Source organism: Aedes albopictus, chromosome 3 (assembly GCF_035046485.1).
Source record: "Aedes albopictus strain Foshan chromosome 3, AalbF5, whole genome shotgun sequence".
Lineage (NCBI taxonomy): Eukaryota > Metazoa > Arthropoda > Insecta > Diptera > Culicidae > Aedes > Aedes albopictus.
The window spans coordinates 72,873,974-72,889,182 of NC_085138.1; the positions used below are offsets into that span (position 1 = coordinate 72,873,974).

The following is a 15,209-nucleotide window of genomic DNA, read 5'->3' on the forward strand; positions in this document are numbered from 1 at the left end:
ATTTTACAGATAAAACTGAGCGTCGTCTAAAGCTTTTAGATTCATTGTAGACTCGTGTGTTAGACGATGTTAAGGACAGACTTGTTAGAATCCCAAAATGGCCGCCACAATGGCCGACTTTGGCACCTATTCACGGTTTTGAGGGCACAAATCTCTTCGTAAACAAAACCAGCGCACCTGATCTTCTTATTTTAAGTTTATTACAAGTGAGCAAGAACAGAACAATAAAATGCTTTGTTGAGTAAAGCTTGCTTCTTGAGATTTGTGCGTTTGTAGTTTTGATGCACTGTTAAAGCGGGATGTCAAGACGTTTGTCCTTAATGGCGTCCACGAAACAAAAAAATACTGGATTTGTTGAAATTCGTTCCCAGGTCTTCGTATGACACTGTGCAATGATCTTCAGACCCCGTCAAGACGAACGAAATGCTCGCCAGTTGGTCTAAGTATGTGTCTTCTATATTGTTATTAAGGTGAAATTGGAGCGCGTCCATTTGCATTTTTGCAAAGAGTAGCCATTTTTACTCTAGGGGCGGGACTAGCTCTACGTATTGTTTTGTTTATGAGATCCGTGCTTTGCGCTCGAGCCTAGCTATTTGGCACTGTAGTTGGAGGAAATGCCAATGCAGAACCCGTAGCTTCCGGAAAGGTAAGCCCAGCTCCCTGGGTTAGTGGGTTGGTTAGGCCCTGCGAGCCAGCCGTAAAAAAGACTAGCACCAGAAAATCAACAAAAGAAGAATGCTTTGTGGAGTTTAGGTCACCGTCGAATCTTATATATTACGATTGTTGACTATTTTCGGTGAAAACACACACTAAAACTCGATTATACATAACGTTTCGGCCTACTCAACTTCAGCCATCATCAGATATTTTATGCATCAATCGATCACCACCAGTGTATTGCAACCACACTGGTGGTGATCGATTGATGCATAAAATATCTGATGATGGCTGAAGTTGAGTAGGCCGAAACGTTATGTGTAATCGAGTTTTAGTGTGTGTTTTCACCGAAAATAGTCAACAATCGTAATATAAAAGAAGAATGCGAACCGATACCAATGGCGACGACCACAGCGACGATAAGAGACTTGCGATTGGAAGCTCAGTACGTGGAATTGCAGATCTCTCAACTTCATCGGGAGCACCCGCATACTCGCCGATATACTGAAGGACCGCGGGTTCGGAATCGTAGCGCTGCAGGAGGTGTGTTGGACGGGATCTATGGTGCGAACGTTTAGAGTTAATCATACCATCTACCAGAGTTGCGGCAACACACGTGAGCTGGGAACAGCTTTTATAGTGATGGGCGACATGCAGAGGCGCGTGATCGGTTGGTGGCCGATCGACGAAAAAATGTGCAGGTTGAGGATCAAGGACCGATTCTTCAACATTGGCTTAATAAACGTGCACTGTTCTCACTCCGGAAGCTGTAACCCGACAGCCTTGCGAATTTCCCGGATGATAGTTAAATGCACGTAGAAAAATGGCGCTTGTTTAAAACAATAAAACGCATGGTTGATTTTCAAACTGAGAATTTACTTAATCCAAAGTTATATTTAATTGTTTTCATTTAGAGTTTATCGATAAAAACAACCGATTACGATCATTTCATATAATGTCAAAAATTTCATTTGTTTCAACAAAATAAAAACCATTAACATGGTCCAAAAGCACTCACACAGCTATAAAATGTTTACCCCAACATCGCCACAACGAAGAAGGTGTAGCAAATCCATCACGTCAACTTCCAAGTGCTGCTTTGACCGTGATGGATAACGCGCAGGTACTCACGACAGCATCCACAAAAGGTTGATCGGTTTTGCCTTTTTTGTCTTTTTTTTTGTCGTTCTCCTCCCCATCCGCTTACCGACGGTCTAAAAATTGATTTCCGAGCTGAAGCAGTTGCTGCCGTCACCAACACAATAACATTCCGGGTTTGTTAGTGGCAATAGTGCAGTCGTTTGAATCAATCCATTATTTCATGTTGAAAATACCATATCTCTGTTTGTTTTAACAAACTGTCAAAAATTTCGACAAATGAAAATATTTGTATTAGCAAACAATGAAACAGTTCAGTTTAAACTATAAATCATTTTGTCGCTGTAGTAAACTGAAAAATTGGTTGATTTGAACTAGAATTTAATTGTGTTTACAATTTATTTTTCTGCGTGTGGCTTAAGCGCCATTCCTTACGTAGACCATTTACCGTTTTTAAGGTTGCCCGACCTGTGAGACCCTTTTAGGGGAGGGTAAAAGTTTTCCCAAAAATGATTGGGCGGGAAACGAGATGGCTGATCAAGGGGAGCAAGGTGCTTACGACTGGGAAGTCGTGGAAAAAAAAACTAGAAATTAGTGTGCGACAAGCTGATATTAGCCGGTGACAAAAATGGGTTTCGCGATGGGTATCATCACTGGAAGACTTTACTTCAAAAACATTCAATCCAGCCACCAAAGAAAGGAGAATATCCTTGGTTGGTTAACAGGGCCAACCACCCCAGAAAAATTACTAAAAAAAGAATCAAAACCGACCGAAAGTGCGAAAATACCTCCAAATCTACCGCTTCAGACTTCTCCCATTAGAGTGTGCAGAAACATTTGTATTGCGGTGTAATTCAAAACCCATTTATTGCAACCAATTCAACATCTATTCTATATTTGACGGATTTCGCGCCAACTCGAGCAAATGTTGGCAGCACCCTCTCAGATTACAACGAAACTTTCTTGGTGTGTAGACCTTGCCCAGATAAGCCACTTTGCATACTCATTTTTCTAACTTTTTTTTCTCGACTGACTTTTGAAAAGGGCTAAACTTTTTTATGGATTTTTAAAAATGTTTTTAATCTAAAAATGACTACTCCTACAAAAAAGTGTTGTATGGGTGATTATCACAAAATTAGTCAAATTTTAAGAAAAAAATACTGAAAAAAATCCAAAATGAGCCCTAAACTGAAAAAAATCATTTCTAAAAATTCAAAGTTGATTTAAAAAAAAAACACCATTTTTGATTTTGATGAAATTTTGTCTCAAGACAGGTAATTATGTTCCCTACCAACCGTCCATACATCACAAGATGGGCACTTTTAAGGAAAAAAAGTTTTTCTAACAAAAACTTTTTCTTGTTCGAATGATTTTTTTTTTCAGTGTATTTTGTTATCAACAATAAAACCAGTGAAGGCCATAACAATCCCAGAATCCAATGAATCTCAATTTTCTAGGAGATTTTGTGTTATTTATTCAATCATTTGGAAGGGTTTTCCTATACATAAAAAACTTCAAAATATTACAAATGTATTTTCTTAGGAAATGTAATGTTTGATCGCAATATGTATTGAAGTGCACTTTTAAATATACAATTATTTATAATTATGAATTTTTCAAATATATATACAGGGGATAGACAAAATGATCGGGACAGGCAAAATTTTCACTTTTCAAAAAATGTCCATTTAGCTGTAACTTTTTGAAAAGTGCATCAAATGTTCTCAAATTTTCACTGTAAGTTGATCAACTAGTTGGTTGTTTATCAGTGGACAAAATTTGGAAAAGATCGGGCTATTCTGCACGAAGTATAAGCATTTTAGAAAAAGGTAGAATTATCCTACAGCCAACTTTGAGCTGTTATATCTCCGAATTCAATGAACCGAATGACACGAAATTTTGACCATTTATGACTTACATAATGAGCTCTGGAAAACGTTTGACTCAACTTGAAATTATTAACAAGACAAAAAGTTATAGTGATTTCATTAATTTTATGTTTTTTTTAGTAAATTTGTCTTTTGTTAATAGGCATTCCATTACTTTTTCAATGAATTGCCGCCTATATTGTTACTTTCTTTCAAAACATATCTGTATTCAAGACAATCAGAGGGAATTTAAATGAACTATAATTTGCATCTTGAATTTTGAAACGATGATGAAATTTAAGGAAATTTAGCGTTTTATTAGAAAAATAATCCAATTGTTATAATTTTCTCCTGTGTTAAGAATTTTAATTTGAGTCAAAAGTTTTTCAAAGCTCATTATATGAGTCATAAATGGTCAAAATTTCATTGCATTCGGTTTATTGAATCCGGAGATATAACAGCTCAAAGTAGGCTAACGGATAATTATACCTTTTTTTTAGAATCTTTATAACTTCGTGCAGAATAGTCCGATCTTTTCCAAATTTTGTCCACTGATACACAAATAGTAGATCAACTTACAGTGAAAGTTTGAGAATATTTGATGCATTTTTTGAAAAGTTACAGATACTTGAATTTTTTTTTAGAAGGGAAAATTTTGCCTGTCCCGATCATTTTGTCTATCCCCTGTATATATATATATATATATATATATATATATATATATATATGTGTCTTAGAGCCAATTTCAAACATGTTCTTTTCTATTTTTTCCGATCATACTAAATATTTTTGGTTCATCTTCTGAATTAGAATACCTGTTTGCCTTTACTTTGTCGCCAGGAATAGGCAAGAACTATGGAATTTCTGAGTGCCTGGTATTGTTTTGGCGTTATTATATATTTCTTCGAGATCTTCTGACATTTTAATGTACTGTTCAGTGGATACGTAACAGAAATTTAATTTAGTTATATTTTTATCTGTCTGTACAACTGCCCAGTTATATAACTCTCGTGGAGTTGTTATGGTATTTCCATAATCTCGAGCAAGACTTGCTCTCTTTGCCATTCGCTTGAGAGTGCCACCAATCGCAAGAATTTCATCATCCTTTAATGTATCTTTTTTATTTCTGAGAAATGATGATTGTTGTTTATTAGACCTGTTCACTTTTTTTGACCTACCCGTGTCACATCAAATTATCAATCCACATGCAAAAACAAGTCTTCAGTCCAAAATTGGGCCAAATTGATAAAAGTTTAGAGGTGTATCAAATCGATTTTGTGTTTTTTCGAGCATTTTCACGAAAATGTACTCCAATATCCAGAAAGTTGCACCGAAAAGGTACAGAAAACACCGTTAAAATATAGTTGGAACAATACTCTACAACTTTGCCGAAGATACTACGGTGTTAAAATTGCTTATTTCAAAGTTATTCAACAATTTTCGTTAAAACATTGCGAAAAAACCCAATATTTTTACGGTTCTTCTTGTAAAATTCATGTAAATTTACATTGTTTTAAGTGACTAATTTAATTAGCTATTGCTCCTATGTGTTACGAACATTTCGTCCATACATCATTTTAGTGTAAGAATTCGTTTTCATTGACTAATTATCAAAAGTATGTCACGTTGATACTAAAAATCGCATAGAGTTGCCAGCACAAAATTAAACAAAGTTACCCATGATTAAAACGTCATTACATTTCTTTGTCGCATCTGCATCAGTTTCAATTTGGTGTAGATGGTTGAGCATGAGACTGCCGATTCGAAGATTCAAGGTTCGAGCCCTGGAATAGGATTTTTTGCGTCTCGATCCAGCTATAAGTTAATGAGACTACACTCTGCATCTCATTGCAATTTGGCATCATAGCCTTGTTTCGAAACCGTAGTGCATAGTAAGAATGAAGTTTCCCTTTATCGTGTAGTTGTGTAGCTTGTGGCTAGATAGATGCAAGTAATCTCCACCGTTGTATGATAAATTTTGCATCCAGAATTCCATCATCGTATTGGATTGTTTTTGCTAAATTAATCGGTATCATACAGATGTCCAATATTTCGTCCAGCTGATCTCGTCGACACGATTTCTTGTCAACAAGTAAACTAAATATCTAGCTAGTCCTGGAATGGGCTTAATTGGCAGGTCCCGATCATCATTATTTGGGAGATTTCGTGTAAGTCATGGGCCATGGCTCACGGCAGATTCATCATCCTAACTGCTACAAAGAAAGAAAAAAAAAGTTTATTATGTATTTGAGCTTGAACCTGGGACCTTCTGATCCACAGGCTCGAGCCTTATCATCTACGCTATTTCTGATACTTGAATCAAAAGACATTAGAATACGATGGCATGACGTCTAAATGATGGGTAACTTTGTTTTAATTCGTGCTGGCAACTCTACGCGATTTTTAGTATCAACGTGACATACTTTTGATAATTAGTCATTGAAAACGAATTCCTACACAAAAACGATGTATGGACGAAATGTTCGTTACACAAAGGAGAAATAGCTAATTAATTTAGTCACGTAAAATAATGTAAAATTACATGACTTTTATATGTAAAATCGTAAAAATATCGTGTTTTTTCGTGATTTTTTAACTAAAATTATTGAATAGCTTCGAAATAAGCAATTTAAACACCGTAGTATCTTCGGCAAAGTTGTAGAGTATTGTACTAACTATATCCTAACTGTATTTTTGGCACCCTTTCGGAGCAATTTTCTGGATTTATGAGTAAATTTCTGTGAAAACGGTTAAAAAAACACAAAATCGATTTGATACACCTTTAAATCTTTATCAATTTGGCTCAATTTTGGACTGAAGACTTGTTTTTGCATGTGTGTTGATAATTTGATGTGTCACGGAGAATCGGAGAAAAAAAGTTTCAAAGTGAACAGGTCTATTGTTTATGAATAAAGTGGTGTGTTATAAGTTTGTCAATTTTATCAACAAGATACGGAACAAACTCATCAACAGGTTTAATAATCGTTTCTAAATTACAGCGATCAGTATTCAACCACTGCTGAAATATAATCTCTTCTTTGTCATTTGATTCTAATATCAATGTAAGTTCCTCTTCAATGTGTTCATTACAAGCACACTTTTCACAAGCACGGAAAAAGCAATTATCTGTTCTGGTGGAAATATCGCAAAGCATTTTTTGTATTATTTCATCTTATGACACCATTCTTATACTGTTGAATATTAAATTTACATTTTCATGAATAGTACATACATATGCATACATTATGTATACCAGTAGAATCAAGTAAAATACAATGCTTTGGTCGCAACTGTGTAAATACTGTGAAACCAATATTCACAGTTTTGTACATATCTACAAAAATCATATAAGCCTCTTTGAGCGACATCATCAAAAGTCGTTTTTGAACTTGTTGTTTTTTTTCCATTTCGAACCTCAGAAACAAAATCATTTGTTCCTGGCATTGGCCTGCTGATATCATTATCATCAAAAAATTCTCTTACTATTTGTTTTGTATCGTCATCAATACCATGCCCCCTTCTTTTTTCGGTGGTACAAAGAATACCCTGTTCATAAACAAGATCCTTCACCTGCCTCGCCATATACATTGGTGCGTTAAACTCTCTTGTGATTTTATTTACCGACCAAGACTTAGGAAGTACAGATAGTATTTTAATATGTTCGCTTCTGTCAGTTGTAGGGTGATTGAACTTATCCTTTAACTGCATAATTATCTCGTCATACGCCTCCACTTTGCCAACATCCGTTGAATCTATTCCGAAGATATTTTTTCGAACTGCTTTCGTAATCTGCAATGATTTGTTTATGCGATATTCCATACTTCTCATGTTTCTAGATGAGATTGGCGATAAACTCAATGTTTCAGCAAAGCATGCGGCCTTCCAAGCCTTAAGATGCGGCCCGCGGAGCACTTTAAGACGAATCGAAGTTTTTGAACGATTATTTGAAATAACTCGTTAAATCCATTAAGAAATCAAACAAAAAAAAATTGCTGATCAATTTCACAGTGTTGAACACAAAAAGAACAATCCGTTCTGGTAAGATTCGAAATCGCAACTCCGAAATATTTCGGTATTTTAGCTAAGTCACGAAGCCAGCTTACAGCTATTTATAAGTGGTACGAATCAAATGAAATTTTGTTAAAAATGTAATCTTGAATCATTTAAAAATTAGTTGCAGTTTTTAAGCGCAGTCAATGCAACGCTGAGCAAATATTTCACATTTCGCCTTTCCGAAGAACATACAAACACAAAGCACGAAGTTTTTGACAAAATTCTCAACAAATCTCAACTTGGTTGCCAATATTGTTTCATTTTCACTTACGAATCCAATTTAAATTGTCCAAGCGAAACTCTTGAACGAACTTAAAGGAAAAAAAACTCAGGCGAGATTCATAAAGCGTCTCCTGTGCCCTTTTGGAGAAACTTTTGGATACATTTTTGGAGAAACTCCAGGAAACATTATTGGAGAAAAAATTTAAGCAACTCTAAGCGAAATATATGGAGAAACTCAATGAGAAAGTTGTGGCGATAATGCATGGAAATTTTAGGAGCATCTCCTAGAAAAATGTTTTCGTGCCACTCTAACAGAAATTTCTTTAACAACTTTAGAATAAATTCCTCGAGCAACAAAAAGAGAATTTTCAGGAGTAACTACAAACAAGATTCCAGAACCCACTGCATCAAGACACAAAAGATGCTTAGAACACCTGAGGAAAATTTGAACAATAAATTTGAAGCAACTTATGCAGCAACTTTAGAAGATAATGTTGAAGAAACTTCCGGAAACAATTGTTAAAAATCTAAATTTGGAAGAAATTTGATGATGAAGTATTGCATCAGCTTTAGAAGAGACTTATGGAAAGAATTTACTAAAATCTTCAAGAAACTCCTGGAAAATTTCCGGGAAAATCCGGAAGCTATTCTAGAAGAAGTAACTTCAGGGCAGTTCCATAGGCAAATCTAAGAGGAGTTCTTGGAGATGTTCCTAGAGAATTCTAGAAAAAACTAAAAGAAGCTTCAAGAAATTTCTCAAAAACGTTCTGGAACAACTCTACAAGAAATTTCAGGAGAAAATCCAGCAAACCTTTTTGGAGCGATTCAAAAGAAATTCTTGTAAAAGCTGCTTGACAAGTCCTTGAAGTGGCTTCAAGGCAATTCTAGGGGCAACTTCTAAATTGTTTGTTTTAATTTCAATTTTAATCTCAAACGTTTTTCTCAACCAAACTTATGAATCTAAATTGAACAGTTCAGATTTTTAATAAATATGCTTTAGAAATGTTCTTTTTGTTGTTTTTGTGCATCGATGTTATATGCGGCCCGCAGGTCGATCCCGAATTACAAATTTGGCCCGCGGTATCCTCCAGCCTGAGCACCACTGCTGTAGTTGATCTGTTGACGGAATTGACTCCAATGATGGAATAGATGGTACCATATCTGTAAGATGAAAGTTAAGGTTAACAATATAATAATGAATGCAGTGGAAAGTTAATGATAGTTATTTATGCAACGAGTTGGAAAAATGATTTTTTTTTCGCACAAGTAGTACATTTATCCAACGAGGCTTGCCGGGTTGGATAAATACGAAGAATACTGAAAAATGTAGTTTTGCAACGAGCTGCAAAATGAGTTATATAAAAGAAGCTAACACGTTGAAGGCTTACTTACCCAGCTCATGTTCGATTTGTTGGGAATCTCCTACTTCACTTCACTGGTGTGGCCGTTCTCAAACGGCGCCTCCCACGGGGATCTGTGGTCTTCTCGACGGGGTACGGCCGTCGCACCGACGATCGTCACCGCCGGTGGTGTAGTGGACTCGGTCGTGCTTGCCACGCTGGTCGTCGCCGGATCGAATCCGATCGCAAAAACTTTTTGATCGCTGGTTTCCACTCGGGACACTTTCGAAATTGACTATGGCCGGCTCAAAGCCGGACCCGTTGCTACTGCCCTGCCCAGGGCGCGGGAATAACGTGCGCTGCCCTCTCCGGCCACGTGTACCGCCGGGTACACGTCTTCGTAGCAGGAAGGCGGGACGAAAACGGTCGTTCTTAAAACGTGGGGGTGGTGGTGTGCCGGGCTTCCGCAACTTGCCACAAATCTAACAAAAAGACACCAATGCCGGGTATTGAACACCGCACGTGATACTACTATGCACATATGCCTTACCGCTTTATCCGCAAGTCTACGCTCGCACCAGAAAACCGCCAAAATCGCACTATGCACTATCTGCCTAGCTAAACTAACTATTTAGAGGGAAATTAAAATGGGATAATCTAAATTAGCAAATGTTGAAGCACTTTCACACTTTACCAAGTTCACCTTATTAAACACACCACGGCGCGAATTACTGCTCGGACCGTTCTCGATTCTTCCGTGGACCTGAACGAAGTGATCGAGCAAAGTCTCAAGCACCTTCTTCCAGCACAGCCTCCCGTATCGTTACACCTGGAGATCACCTCAACAAACGGAAAATCAAATTGACTTCATTCTGATTGATGGACGGCACTTCTCCGACATTATCGACGTCAGGACCTAGCGTGGCGCTAATATCGACAGTGAACTGCCGTTCATTAATCAGAACATGGGCGATTTGCGATTCCATCTGCTATCTTCCGTGGTGATCTCATCTGCTAAGACGGTCAAGTCTACTAATGCAGATCAAATGTTCTTTATCGAATAAAGCAAAAAACGATGCAGAGCACCTAGTTGCTGATTTCAAGCAAAATGTCGCTTCCCGCTCCCGGTTATCCTATTAATTAATTCAAAAGCGGAGAATATCCGGAACATCCGAATTGGAATACAGACAGATGAGCTGCATCTCCCTGCTTGCTCGCCTATAGCAAAACCCATCAGTTGAATGGAGTATTTCCATTTTTATTACAAAAATAATCCGAACAGCTTCGTTTTTATTCGCTAACATTTTTCTCCGAACCTGTCTAGGTACATCACTTTCGAGAGCAAACAACATAGACAGACCCCTGACCGACCAAAAACTGTACCTCGTTTTTTTTTCTTGAACTTCTACTGCTTTCATACAGTTCCAACTATTTTTTCTCTGATGCTGCACAGAGCACCGCATAACCGAAACGACTGAAAAATCCCTGATTCATTTTTCTACGGTTCTCTCAGCCACCGCCGGGCACACAAACCGAGTGAATATTTTTTTCAGTAGAAGGGAATCAGTATTAAATGAACTCTGCTTTTCTGTGCGATATACCGCAAGACTAGACACCGAGCAAAAAGGAGAGTTTATGATTTGGGCTCGGATTCAGTGGGACTTTCTATTCTGCAGAATTTCAACTTGTTTTGTGGTTTAGTTGGTTAAAGCGGCAGTCTGGTGAATACGTAGTCACAGGTTTGAATCTATTGAATCTATTTTTTTATGTGTTCTTAAGATAGAGCAAACTGAGCTGTTTTCCAAAATGTTTCACTTTTGATGTAAATTAACTTTAAGTATACCATTAAGCTAAACCAAAACATTCGCTTAAAGAGCACGTTACACCCGGACATCCCCTACAATCCCGCGCGGGATGTTTTTGGCGATGCACTTCAGTCACCCGGTCGATGCCGGTGGTGCTACAAAATTCATTCAGCGTTTAATTAAATATTTAAATGATTGGACCTATAAAGTGTAGGCGAATGCAGCCAGCCAGCAGCAGCAGATGCAGCTATGTAGGTATATAAGCTGCCAGTCAGGCACCCCATATCCGTAGCAATGTCAGTCCGTGTCAAAATGGAGAATGCGAAAGCGAACGGATGCGCCAAAATGGGTTCGGTTTTGTTTCGGACTAGGTACCTCATCTCTCTGGGTGATTGCGGATGAAATGGGAGTACATTGGAAGTACATGAGAAGATTCATCTACCGTTTGCTCGATTTTTCCTCTGCTATCGAGAGGATTTTCAATGCATCCACACAATAGAAAAGGTTAAAAATATGCATATGAATGGCAGTTATCATCAGCACCTAGATTGAACTTAACTGGTATTTCGCATCTGCTAGAAATGCCGCAATTGTTTATTTGGTCTTAACAAAAATCAACTATCTCACAAAAAATCAACGTTTGTTCTGTCATGCTCTTATTTTCACCTTTTCTGATTGCTCCCCAGTTCGAATCTTTTGGATTTTTTTTCGTTATTTCGGATTGTTTTACCGAAATTTTACACTTGTGTCAATCTCTACTGCAGTGAAGTAAGATGGGGTAAGATGCCATTTTTCAAACTTTCATATATCCAATGATAAAAAGCCTCACTTGGTACACATTCAAAGTGTAATCAATACTTATTTTGATACTTTATCAGAAAATTCACGAAATTTATGCATTTTCGTCAATGTTAAGCAGTTTTAAAACTTGATGCGTAAAACGGAAGTGGTGCAAAAAGACCATCTGCCATTACGTAAGATGCCGCTTAACGACAAAATTAAAAAAAAAATGGCGTCCATCTATTTTCGGGCATTTCAGATCTCCGTAACGCATTTTTGTATACTCAATGTATGAAGTGTCGCATGGAGTGTTTTACCGACCCCCTCCCCTTAAGGCTAAAATGAAAATCACATACTATCCAAAACTGAAAAAGTACTTTTCTTCAAAATGATGAAAAAGCAAACAAAACCTGCGTGTCCGAAATTCATGAGGTAACTCTGAAGGAATTTGTTGTTGATATTTTGGGAAATATTCTGGAAATGCCCTGAAACAATCCCTAGACAACAACAATTCTAGATAACCTCTCAAACGTTTAAAATAAAACCCTAATACATATCCCTAAAGAAATTCTTAAGATTTTCCGTTGAGAATTTCTTTAAAAAAAATCCTACAGAAACGAATGAAGAATTGCAAAAAAAAAAATCGCTGTATATATTCCATTAAAATCGAGAAGAAACCTCTGAGTTTTTTTCAATTTCTGCATGTATTCCCCAATATTATCTTTATCCATTCTCGTGTAAAATTAAATTTAAATAATCCTGAAAAAGTCCCTGTACGTATTTTTTATAATATTCCGTAGATGCTTTTCTGTAAAAAAAACTTCAATGTATACTTCAAGAAAAACAAAAAAAGAGAAATACCTGATGAAACGTTTGTAGTTGTATTCCTAGACTCCCGAATGTATGCTTGATAAACTTGCTGGATGTTTACCTGAGTAATTCTCACCTTATATTTCTGAAAAAGAAACCGGAGTGCCAGTGGACCTTGTGTTTCTTCGAGACAGTCAGCTGCCCAGTTTCCAACTTGAGACTAAATAAAGTAGGGATTATGAAGATCTCTCTCCATCTGTATTAACGAGAATTTTAGCCCTAGGCTAGTTCATCTCGAGACCCGCGCATTACTTCCCTTCCGAAGAAAGAACTCACATTTTGTAAGTTTCTCGGGAGTGCGATTCGATCCCAGGTCCTCGGTGTGATTAGGATTATGAAGATGTTATTAATAAGCTTAAATTGTCACCTTAAATAAATAAATAAATATGGTTTCGCAAAATGCGATTTATACAGTGTATTCTGTTTATCCTCGCCTTAATCGTTTTCCAATCGAAGCCTATCTGGTTTTATTGCTGCTGTTCTTTGTAGTTTGGATAGTGGCTACGGTTAGTATAGCTCAGATCAATCTTCAGCATGAAAGAACAGCAACGATCAATCTTTGCAGACGTATTCAAAATTGTACAACCGAAGTGGTCTTAGTTCAAGAACCTTACCTTCGTAAGGGAAATTTCTATCTAGGAAACCTTGTGAACCCGATATTTGCTACTTTCAGTATAAATGAAATGGCAAATTCACGTGTCATGCCTCGAGCATGTGTGCTTGCCAACAACGCAATTGTTGCTACACTCTTCTCCGAACTAACCACCAGAGATGTATGTGCAATCACAATTGATGTATCAGTTGAAAACATAACCGGAAATGTGTCGATTCATCAGTTTATTTACCGCATGATGAACCCTCCCAAACGGATGCTTTCAAACAAATCATCGCATACTGTCCTTCAAAAGGCCTTCCACTAATTGTTGACACTGGTGCTAATGCGCACCATTTCACGTTAACATGAGAGGCTCCAGTTTGATGGATAGGTAACCGCCCAACCTTCATGGTATCTGCTAGAGATAAAGTGTTAGACATAACGCTTTGCTCTAGCAGAATCACTCACGAGCTGGCCAATTGACTTGTGTCAGAATTTTTATCTGACCATCGCTACATCTCTTTTGAACATGTGAATGTTACTTCGCAAACCTTGCGTTTCAGGTATCCACGGTCAACCAACTGGGATCTCTTTACTGATTTGGTTACTGGATACTCACCATCTATTGACACTCCAAATGAGTTAGAGGATGCCGTTGATACTAAGGGTATGCGGTATACCGAAAAGTTTCGCCAAATACACCTCGAAACGAAATTCCGCGGAATTCCACGGAATTCAACTGGGCGAAATTTATGATTTTGAATTTCGTTTCGATTCGTCAAATTCTAAAAATTTCGCCTTCAAAAAATAGATTTTGACGAAATTAAACGGAATTCCGCGAAATGTCTAATAAATTTTGAAAACAAGTTCATTGTGTAAATAGTTTTTGAAATAGTTTAAATTTTTAGGGGAACTCTTGAAAGGGATTTACCATTATATCTGTATGACCAGGTCTGGATGTACGGGGGAGAGGGGGTGGCCGGGGGTGGTAATTCGGGCTCCGGGCCCCCACATTTTAGGCCCCCCATAAAAATCTTTTTTGGTTATTACACATCAACTTAATGTTTCATATTGCTCAAATACTGTTTGAAAACAAAGAAATTTTTGTATGCTCATCACCAAGGGACATTCGCATCCGCTAGGGCCTCGGGCAATCCTTGATCCGGGCCTGTGTATGACGAAACGCTATTCACGGTTAAGTTCTTATTTCTTTCGTTAATAAGAAATCCCGTAAAATTTTCTGCCCAAAACTATACATGTAGGGAATCGCGCCACTTGGGCGGTGGCTTCTATATTCGTCTGTTTTCCACTATAACTCAGTAAAATTTGAACCAATTGACCCAACTTTTGAAATGTGGTGAGATAGGTATAGTATCTACCCGTGTACAACATTTCAAGTCAATTGGTTCAAAATTGACTGAGTTATAGTGGAAAACAGACGAATATCGAAGCCACCGCCCAAGTGGCGCGATACCCTACGATTCATAAAGCTACAGCCCTAGGCTAGTCCCGAATCAAAAAACCTGAAGGGAAAAAAATACACTACACGTTTAGTGCTTCCAGTGAGCTATTGGCTCTTTGAAGGAAGCACGATACTAGACAACGGACTAGCATGTAACGCCCAGTGGCACAGCCGAAAACTTTTCCTGACAGCTGCGGCGGGAATCGAACCCACACACTAGAAAACACATTTTGAAATTTTTGGGAGTGGTTTTTTGATTCCAGGTCCTCGGTGAGAAGGGAATGCACATCAACCATAACATCAGGTCCGTTTAACATGTAGAATCTTGGCCTAATATCTAGAGATGATTGTATTTATATTATTAGAATCTGCGGATTGCGGATTGCGGATCGAGTTTGCGGATGCTTCAATGATTACCGCATATATTTCGTAAACATTCTTTGTGAGTTTTACAGGGTG

At 37.6% G+C, this 15,209-nt stretch overlaps 1 protein-coding gene across 2 annotated transcripts in view; it reads left to right on the plus strand.

The window, feature by feature from the left end:
* The window catches only part of LOC109399785 (synaptogenesis protein syg-1), a 611,559-nt gene that overhangs the window by 378,663 nt on the left and 217,687 nt on the right, over positions 1 to 15,209 (plus strand). The gene's annotated exons all lie outside the window — the stretch shown is intronic.